Source organism: Macrobrachium nipponense, chromosome 14 (assembly GCF_015104395.2).
Source record: "Macrobrachium nipponense isolate FS-2020 chromosome 14, ASM1510439v2, whole genome shotgun sequence".
Lineage (NCBI taxonomy): Eukaryota > Metazoa > Arthropoda > Malacostraca > Decapoda > Palaemonidae > Macrobrachium > Macrobrachium nipponense.
In genome coordinates this window covers 62,257,912-62,267,116 of record NC_087207.1, presented here as the reverse complement: position 1 = coordinate 62,267,116, position 9,205 = coordinate 62,257,912, and positions in this window count along the sequence as shown.

Genomic DNA, 9,205 nt, shown 5'->3' with positions numbered 1-9,205 from the left:
AGTGAAGTATTAACAGCATTCGGTGTCTAATCAACACCTATATGATCTGTCACATTGTGGTCACGCTCCCCGTGACAGTTCATTAGAGCGCACCAGCTACACAGGTCACGTCCTTGCTGGCACCTTTAGGAATGCATTACCCAAAAATTGGAGGTCTATAATGTAGGATCTAGTTGTTTTGTGGTCACGCCCCAGTTGACAGATCCTCTAGAACTCAACAGCATCGCAGGTCACTACCTTGCTGGAGTCTCTAGTAAAGCAGAAGCAGACTTGGGTGACGGTACTCACGAAGTCAGCTATGCTAACAGGTAAGGAACCAAGATATCAATCGTGTAAATGCAATTGTTTCCCAAAATCCGAGTCTGTCTCCCCCTTCCTCCAAAGGTGGGATTCAGCTATATATATATCTGGCAGGTAAGGTTCATGAACAAAATAATATTGTTATGATACAATAAAGTTTGTTCATACTTACCTGGCAGATATATATAATCTAAGTGCCCACCCACCTCCCCTCAGGAGACAGTGGCACTAGAAAAAATCTGACAGAAAATGGGAATGGTTCCTGACGCCCGCCTCCCAGCGGCGGGAATGGGTACTACCACCTGGCCGACCACTGCTTGTGCCGGGAGTTTTGAAATTCTGTCGGACTTCGGAGAATACAGCTATATATACATCTGCCAGGTAAGTATGAACAAACTTTATTGTATCATAACAATATCATTTTTTTAAATAAACCTAACCTCTCCATTATATTGGATGGATTTTACTTCTTTGCCAACAGTAATAAAAGCTATATAATGGAGAGGTAAGTATTTAAAAAATAAATCTTCAAGTATTTATATTACTGAATTTTCAAATTGAATGAAGACCACTAAATGGCCTTGTTGCTACAATGCTCTGCTTTCAGCCTTGAATTTTATAATCCAATTCAACAATCATGCATTTGGTGTGATATCTTTAATTTGAATAGGGTATGTTGCTTTTATTTATTTTTATTATTATTTTTTTTTTTTTTTTTTTTGCTGCTGTATCACAGTCCTCCGATTCGACTGGGTGGTATTTATAGTGTGGGGTTCCGGGTTGCATCCTGCCTCCTTAGGAGTCCATCACTTTTCTTACAATGTGTGCCATTTCTAGGATCACACTCTTCTGCATGAGTCCTGGAGCTACTTCAGCCTCTAGTTTTGCTAGATTCCTTTTCAGGGATCTTGGGATCGTGCCTAGTGCTCCTATGATTATGGGTACGATTTCCACTGGCATATCCCATATCCTTTTTATTTCTATTTTCAGATCTTGATACTTATCTATTTTTTCCCTCTCTTTCTCTTCAACTCTGGTGTCCCATGGTATTGCGACATCAATGAGTGATACTTTCTTCTTGACTTTGTCAATCAACGTCACGTCTGGTCTGTTTGCACGTATCACCCTATCCGTTCTGATACCATAGTCCCAGAGGATCTTTGCCTGATCGTTTTCTATCACACCCTCAGGTTGGTGCTCGTACCACTTATTACTGCAAGGTAGCTGGTGTTTCTTGCACAGGCTCCAGTGGAGGGCTTTTGCCACTGAATCATGCCTCTTTTTGTACTGGTTCTGTGCAAGTGCCGGGCATTCGCTTGCTATGTGGTTTATGGTTTCATTTTTCGTATTGCACTTCCTACATATGGGAGAGATGTTATTTCCGTCTATCGTTCTTTGAACATATCTCATTCTTAGAGCCTGATCTTGTGCAGCTGTTATCATTCCTTGAGTTTCCTTCTTTAGCTCTCCCCTCTGTAGCCATTGCCATGTGTCATCGCTGGCTAGTTCTTTAGTCTGTCTCATGTATTGTCCGTGCATTGGTTTGTTGTGCCAGTCCTCTGTTCTGTCTGTCATTCTCCTGTCTCTGTACGTTTCTGGGTCTTCGTCTACTTTTATTAGTCCTTCTTCCCATGCACTCTTTAGCCACTCGTCTTCACTGGTTTTCAGATATTGCCCCAGTGCTCTGTTCTTGATGTTGACACAGTCCTCTATACTTAGTAGTCCTCTCCCTCCTTCCTTTCGTGTTATGTATAGTCTGTCCGTATTTGCTCTTGGGTGTAGTGCTTTGTGTATTGTCATATGTTTCCTGGTTTTTCTGATCTATGCTGCGGAGTTCTGCCTTCGTCCATTCGACTATTCCTGCGCTGTATCTGATTACTGGGACTGCCCATGTGTTTATGGCTTTTATCATATTTCCGGCGTTGAGTTTTGACTTGAGTATCGCCTTGAGTCTCTGCATATATTCTTTCCTGATCGTGTCCTTCATCTCTTGGTGTTTTATATCCCCTCCTTCCATTATTCCCAGGTATTTGTATCCTGTCTCATCTGTGTGTTTGATTTTGCTCCCATCTGGTAGCTTTATCCCTTCAGTTCTCGTTACTTTGCCTTTTTGTATGTTGACTAAGGCGCATTTTTCTATTCCAAACTCCATCCTGATGTCCCCAGATACAATCCTTACAGTCTGGATTAGGGTATCTATTTCCTTGATGCTCTTACCATACAGCTTGATGTCGTCCATGAACATCAGATGGTTGATTCTGTTGCCTCTTTTCTTGAGTGGGTACCCGGCATCCATCTTCTGTAGTACTTTTGTCATGGGAATCATGGCTACTTCGAAGAGTAGTGTGTGTGGTATCATGTCGAAGGCTTTCTTATAGTCTATCCATGCCATGCTTAGGTTGGTTTTCCTTCTCCTACTGTTCTTCATTACCATTTTGTCTATCAGGAGCTGGTCTTTTGTGCCCCTAACACTTCCTTCTGCAGCCTTTCTGTTGGTGGGGGATGGGTGGTTTTGTCTCCTCTAGGTAGTTGTATAGCCTTTCACTGATGATACCTGTTAGTAACTTCCACATTATTGGTAGGCAGGTGATAGGCCTGTAGTTACTGGCTATATTTCCCTTACTCTTGTCTTTTTGTACTAAGGATGTTCTTCCTGTGGTCATCCATTTGGGTGCATGGTGATTTGAGATACAATGGTGGAGTTGTTCTGCTATTCGTGGGTGTAGGGCCATGAAGTTTTTGAGCCAGTATCCATGGACTTCATCGGGACCTGGGGCTTTCCAGTTTGGCATTTTCTTTAGTTGGTGTCTGACTGTGTCTGTCGTGATCTCTGTGAATCTTTGTTTTAATCTCCCTGTTTCTTCTTCCTTGACTTCCTGGAGCCATGTTGCATGTTTGTTGTGTCATACCGGATTGCTCCATATGTTTTCCCAGAGTCTCTTACTTGGTTCGGCTTCAGGAATTTCTGGGTGGTTGTCTTCCCCTCTTAGTTGGCTGTATAGTCTTTTCTGGTTAGTTCCAAATAGTTTGTTCTGTTGGTATCCCTTATTCCTGTTCATGTATCGTTGGATCTTATGTGCTTTGGCCTTAAGCCTCTGTTTTACATCTTCTATTGTGTTGTTTAGTCCCCTCTCTTGTACTTTGTATTTCTCGTTGAGTTCCTCCCTTGTTTTCTTGCTTCTTAGCCTTTTTTCTGCCATCTCTTTCAGTTTACTCAAGTCAGATCTCATCACCATGATTTGCTTTTCCAGGCGCCTTTTCCAAGGAGATTGCTGTTTTGGTTTTTGTTGGGTTGGTTGTGCTGGTGGTGTTGGTGTTCAAATCCCCATCAGTTCTGCTACTAATCTTGCTCCTGCATATAGCAAGTTATTTGTTTCTGTGATACTGGTGGTGTGTATTATGCTCATTATTTCACAATTATTATTATTATTATTATTGAAAAAGAAACCCACAAAATCACTTTGTAATTTGTTTACTTCTAAGTATTTACATTTAGTTTTACTACACACGAGTACTTTCAGGCCCTATCTGTGGCCCATTTTCAAGAGATGTTTGGGATGTTAGCCTGGGTCAAGGCCCAGCAGTCTTCTGGAACTTCTCGTTGAGCTGTCATTTATGTGATGGCTGTTCTGGTTTCCTTGAGAGTTGCCAATCCCCTCTTGTCGCTCTGATATCCTGAGCTGATGGTCAATGGGATTAATCCTTGAGGTAAGGGTGTGGTCACCAAAAGTCTGTTGGGCAGGAAACCTAATCTCCAGGTCAGCAGGGTCAATCTTAGCTTCTTTTAATATCAAAGCTCGGCTTATGGGATCTTCTGAGGTAAAACCTTTGTTTCCTTCTATTACTTTAATCTCTCTGATGAGTGCACCTTCTACTACCCTCTTGTGACTAATTTTGTTGCTTTTGTATATAAGCCTACTGTTTTTGAAATCCATCCTATGGTCATTTTCCCAACAATGCCTAGCTATAGCACCCCCCTGAGAATTAAGTTGTACTGCCCTTCTATGTTCTTGGATTCTAGTTCTTATTCCCCTACCTGATTCCCCCACATATCTGTCTCCACAATTGTTGTGATTGATTATGTATACCCCCGCTACATCTTCTGTATTACCGCCCTCTCCTTCCAATTTATTTTTACATATTTTTTTTTTATGGTATTATCAAAGGTATATACAAATTTATATTTACTTTCTTTCATTTTTGAAGTGATTTGTTTCATTTTAGGCATAAAAGGGAGGGCAACTATTTTCTTGTTTTCTTTATTCCATTTATTCTCTACATTTTCTCTGTAAAATTTTTTTCTAGCTTTTTCTGAACCATTCCGGGTATGCTGATGCATCGAAGCTTTTACCGATGTAATTTATTTCTTGTTCTATCTTGCAAGGGTCACACGTTCTCATTGCCCTAAGAAATAAACCTGGTAGACTAGGTAATGGGAAGGACATGCTATGCAATAAATTATTCTCAAGTAAATTACCTGAACTTGCATATATACAGTATATGGCAGCCCCAAAATACACAAGGAGGGCTGCCCACTACGCCCTATTGTTTCTAGTAGGAAATCTCCTAACAAAAACTTAGCTGTGTGGTTAGCTGGAGAACTAGGAATATACTTAGGTATATTTTCAGAATCCCATATTAAACATTCAGTAGATTTCATAGACAAAGTTAAGAAAAAGAATATAAAGGGACACATGGTTAGTTTTGATGTAGTAGCATTATTCACCAATGTCCCCTTAGATAAAGTATTAGAATTCCTTCAGACTAAACATAATTAGGGTATTTTCAATCCAAACATCGAAATAGGCGTCTTTCTTGAGTTGATTAAATTTCGTGTCAGTGATACTTATTTCACGTTTGAGGGACAAGTTTACAAACAGAAATATGGAGTAGCTATGGGGTCCTCATTATCACCTATACTCGCTAACATCTATATGGAATATTTCGAAACTAATCTAGTTCCTAATGTTAATGTCCCTAACTTAAAACTGCAAGGATGGTGGAGATATGTGGATGATATTTTTGCTATTCTGCTTGGTGATGAAAATGAAATAGAAATTTTTCTAGATGAACTCAGTAAGTTTTATAACAATATTTAGTAACAATAATAAACTGCCCTTTTTCGACATACTCATAGAAAGTAAAGCACATATAGAAAGCCCACACATACAATGATATAAAAATAGGGGTTCTAATAGGGTTATTTCTTAGGGCAATGAGAACGTGTGACCCTTGCAAGATAGAACAAGAAATAAATTACATCGGTAAAAGCTTCGATGCATCAGCATACCCGGAATGGTTCAGAAAAAGCTAGAAAAAAATTTTACAGAGAAAATGTAGAGAATAAATGGAATAAAGAAAACAAGAAAATAGTTGCCCTCCCTTTTATGCCTAAAATGAAACAAATCACTTCAAAAATGAAAGAAAGTAAATATAAATTTGTATATACCTTTGATAATACCATAAAAAAAAAATATGTAAAAATAAATTGGAAGGAGAGGGCGGTAATACAGAAGATGTAGCGGGGGTATACATAATCAATCACAACAATTGTGGAGACAGATATGTGGGGGAATCAGGTAGGGGAATAAGGACTAGAATCCAAGAACATAGAAGGGCAGTACAACTTAATTCTCAGGGGGTTGCTATAGCTAGGCATTGTTGGGAAAATGACCATAGGATGGATTTCAAAAACAGTAGGCTTATATACAAAAGCAACAAAATTAGTCACAGGAGGGTAGTAGAAGGTGCACTCATCAGAGAGATTAAAGTAATAGAAGGAAACAAAGGTTTTACCTCAGAAGATCCCATAAGCCGAGCTTTGATATTAAAAGAAGCTAAGATTGACCCTGCTGACCTGGAGATTAGGTTTCCTGCCCAACAGACTTTTGGTGACCACACCCTTACCTCAAGGATTAATCCCATTGACCATCAGCTCAGGATATCAGAGCGACAAGAGGGGATTGGCAACTCTCAAGGAAACCAGAACAGCCATCACATAAATGACAGCTCAACGAGGAGAAGTTCCAGAAGACTGCTGGGCCTTGACCCAGGCTCTAACATCCCAAACATCTCTTGAAAATCGGCCACAGATAGGGCCTGAAAGTACTCGAGTGTGTAGTAAAACTAAATGTAAATACTTAGAAGTAAACAAGTTACAAAGTGATTTTGTGGGTCTTTTTCAATCTTCAGAAGAAAACTGGAAAGAAGTTTTTGTTTGGTTCATTATTATTATTATTATTATTATTATATGTACTTGGCCTTCTCTACAGTCTTGCTTCCTTGCATGTTGAGCACAGTGAGTAGTTATGACCGCCATCAATATTTTTTGTCCACTTCAAGAAAGTGGCCATTGTGTACCATGTTTAGCCTAGGCTTTCTTTTGGGCAAAACTTTTTGTTTTATGCTTTTTGACAGAGTGAGCTCCTCTTCTGAAGAGAGCTGTGGATGCAATGTTTATGTTCATTATCATGCTTTTGTCATTAGGTTACAGTCAGAATACACAACCTTTTCTATGCTGATGTCAGTTTGTCCTGCTTAGAATGTATTAAGATAATTGCCATTTTACATATTTCCTTAATATTGGTAGGTTTAAATCCAAATGTCTCATCCTGCATAGTTAATATAAAAAAAATACATATCATGTGACCCCCAAATTTTCACCTTAAAACAATGATTTGATCATGTATCTCATGATCAAATCATTGAACTTGCATTACTAAACCCTTTTTCTCCATCTCTTTGTCTATCCCATTTACTAGTTAAGTTAAAAAAGAGTAAAAGAGAAAGCTAAAAGTATTGTCAGTAATGTTATACTTGTGTAAACGCATACAGCCAAAAACAACTGATTTGCTGTGAACCGAATCCAATAACTACAGCGGCTTGTTTTCATTTCAACCATCGTAGTTATGTTACAAATGACATTAAAAAGAATAGGACATATAATTGTACATTACTATATCCTTGTTCTCTATGGGGGAAAGAACAGCAAGGGCATATACTGCTAACTTTAAGTTGCTGGTTGTAGCTGAAGCTGAGGAAAGAATGTTCATCTGCTAACGACTAATATCGTGCATCAGCAACGTGGAAACTTCGGTATAGCACCATCAAACTCGACCGTAAACAAAATTTGAGAGAAATGTGTTTTAATCAAAACTATTTGGCATGAAAGAAGACATTTAACTGTGTTCACTCCAATAAAAGATAAATATGTTAAGCTCATAGTATTCTGATGAAATCAAGTGAAAATATCAAAGTCAATCTTGATTTTTTTATGCAATAAAAATGCCCCTCAGCACCATCTACTAAAGAAAAAGTAACAAAATTTCATTCACAATTATATGAATTCAAGTGATATTTTAACTTGAAAAACACTTTGTATAACGTAAAATAACCTTGTCCCATATCGATAGTAAATGAATCTTGAGAAATTTACGCTAACTAGAGGCAAGAAAATTGCTCTGATTTGACTTCAATACAGGAAAATAAACTTAAATCGCAATCGTCCTCAGCTTTTTTCCAAAGCAAAACATTGATTGCTATTTTTGTATTTTATAATACAACAGTAGTAATATGAAAATCCATACAATATTATTGGATGCAGTGAAGTAAAGCATAACTTTTTAAAAGATCCATGAAAAAGATGCATATTCATTATGTTTGCATTTTATCAAACAATACTAGTATGTGAATATTACATACGCTAATTTTATATATCATGAATGATGCAACCCCCTTAAAATTAGCTCAAAAATTAGGTCTTCAGAAGTTGCGTGATATGCGAGTAGTATATACAGTACGTATGTAACAATTACCTATTTTAACATTCGGTTTCAGTATTTTTCCCCTCCACAGCCCTGTTTTTTCAGTCTTAGTGCATTATTCCAGGATTCTGTCATGCTTTATAGGCCTTCACTCTTGACTTTTTTATGCCTTTTGTGTAATCTTTTCTCTTCCTCAGTGTTTGGGCTCTAGTGATGGAGTTTTTTTTTTTTTTTTTCCCTAATGTTTTTTCTTGACTGCTCTTGTCCTTTTCATTAAAATACATATCTACTATGAGTGTACTTGTCATCATCCCTCAGTCATGAAGAGCCAAAACCTTACTGGCGCACTTATGTCCCTCACTTAAATAATTCCCCTTGAATTGGAAAACCAGTGTAGAATCAGTGGTGTAGTAGACATGCATTTAAATTGTTCAAAAAGGAAGAAGCAATCTGATTCATTTATAGCATCCCTCTCTTCAGTCTGTGGCCTTTCCCTCACTGTCTCCTCCCCCTAGTCAATCATCAATATGTCATGACTTACCTGAAATTGGAAATAGTTGTCATATGTGGAGGCTGTGATAGAAAGTTATAGTATGCTATATAAAATTTTTAATGTTACACTGCATCTCTGCTGCTGCTTCCAATTTTTACTTGGTTTCTTGCTATTGTATGTGCTTAAGAGACTGCTACTGCTGCTCTCTGGTTGTCTCATCTTTTTTGGCATGAACATTTTTATAGCAAGTTTCCTTTTATGGGTTATTTGATATGTTCCCTCCATTCCTCTCTTGTCTTCCGCTTTCTCCCTTGATTCCCATTTGGTCCAGGTCTTCTTAATTATTCAATCTCTTTTAGCTTTTGACGTTCGTGAGTTTCCAAATCTAATGAAAAGCCTAAGTGTTTTGGGTAGATTTTTCTAGTGCTTTTGTAATCTTAGTTGTAAACTTTTTACAGCACAGTTTATATTAAAAATGCCTTATTTATGTCCCAGAAATCCAAAGCATACAAAACTTAAATCCATAGTGAGGGAGAGTGCTTCAGTGCACAGGCACTATCTCTTCGTGTGTGTGTGTGTGTGTGTATGTATGTGTCCCCCCCCCTCCCTGGGAATGGGAGGTCACTCATCATGGTGGATGGGTTTGTAT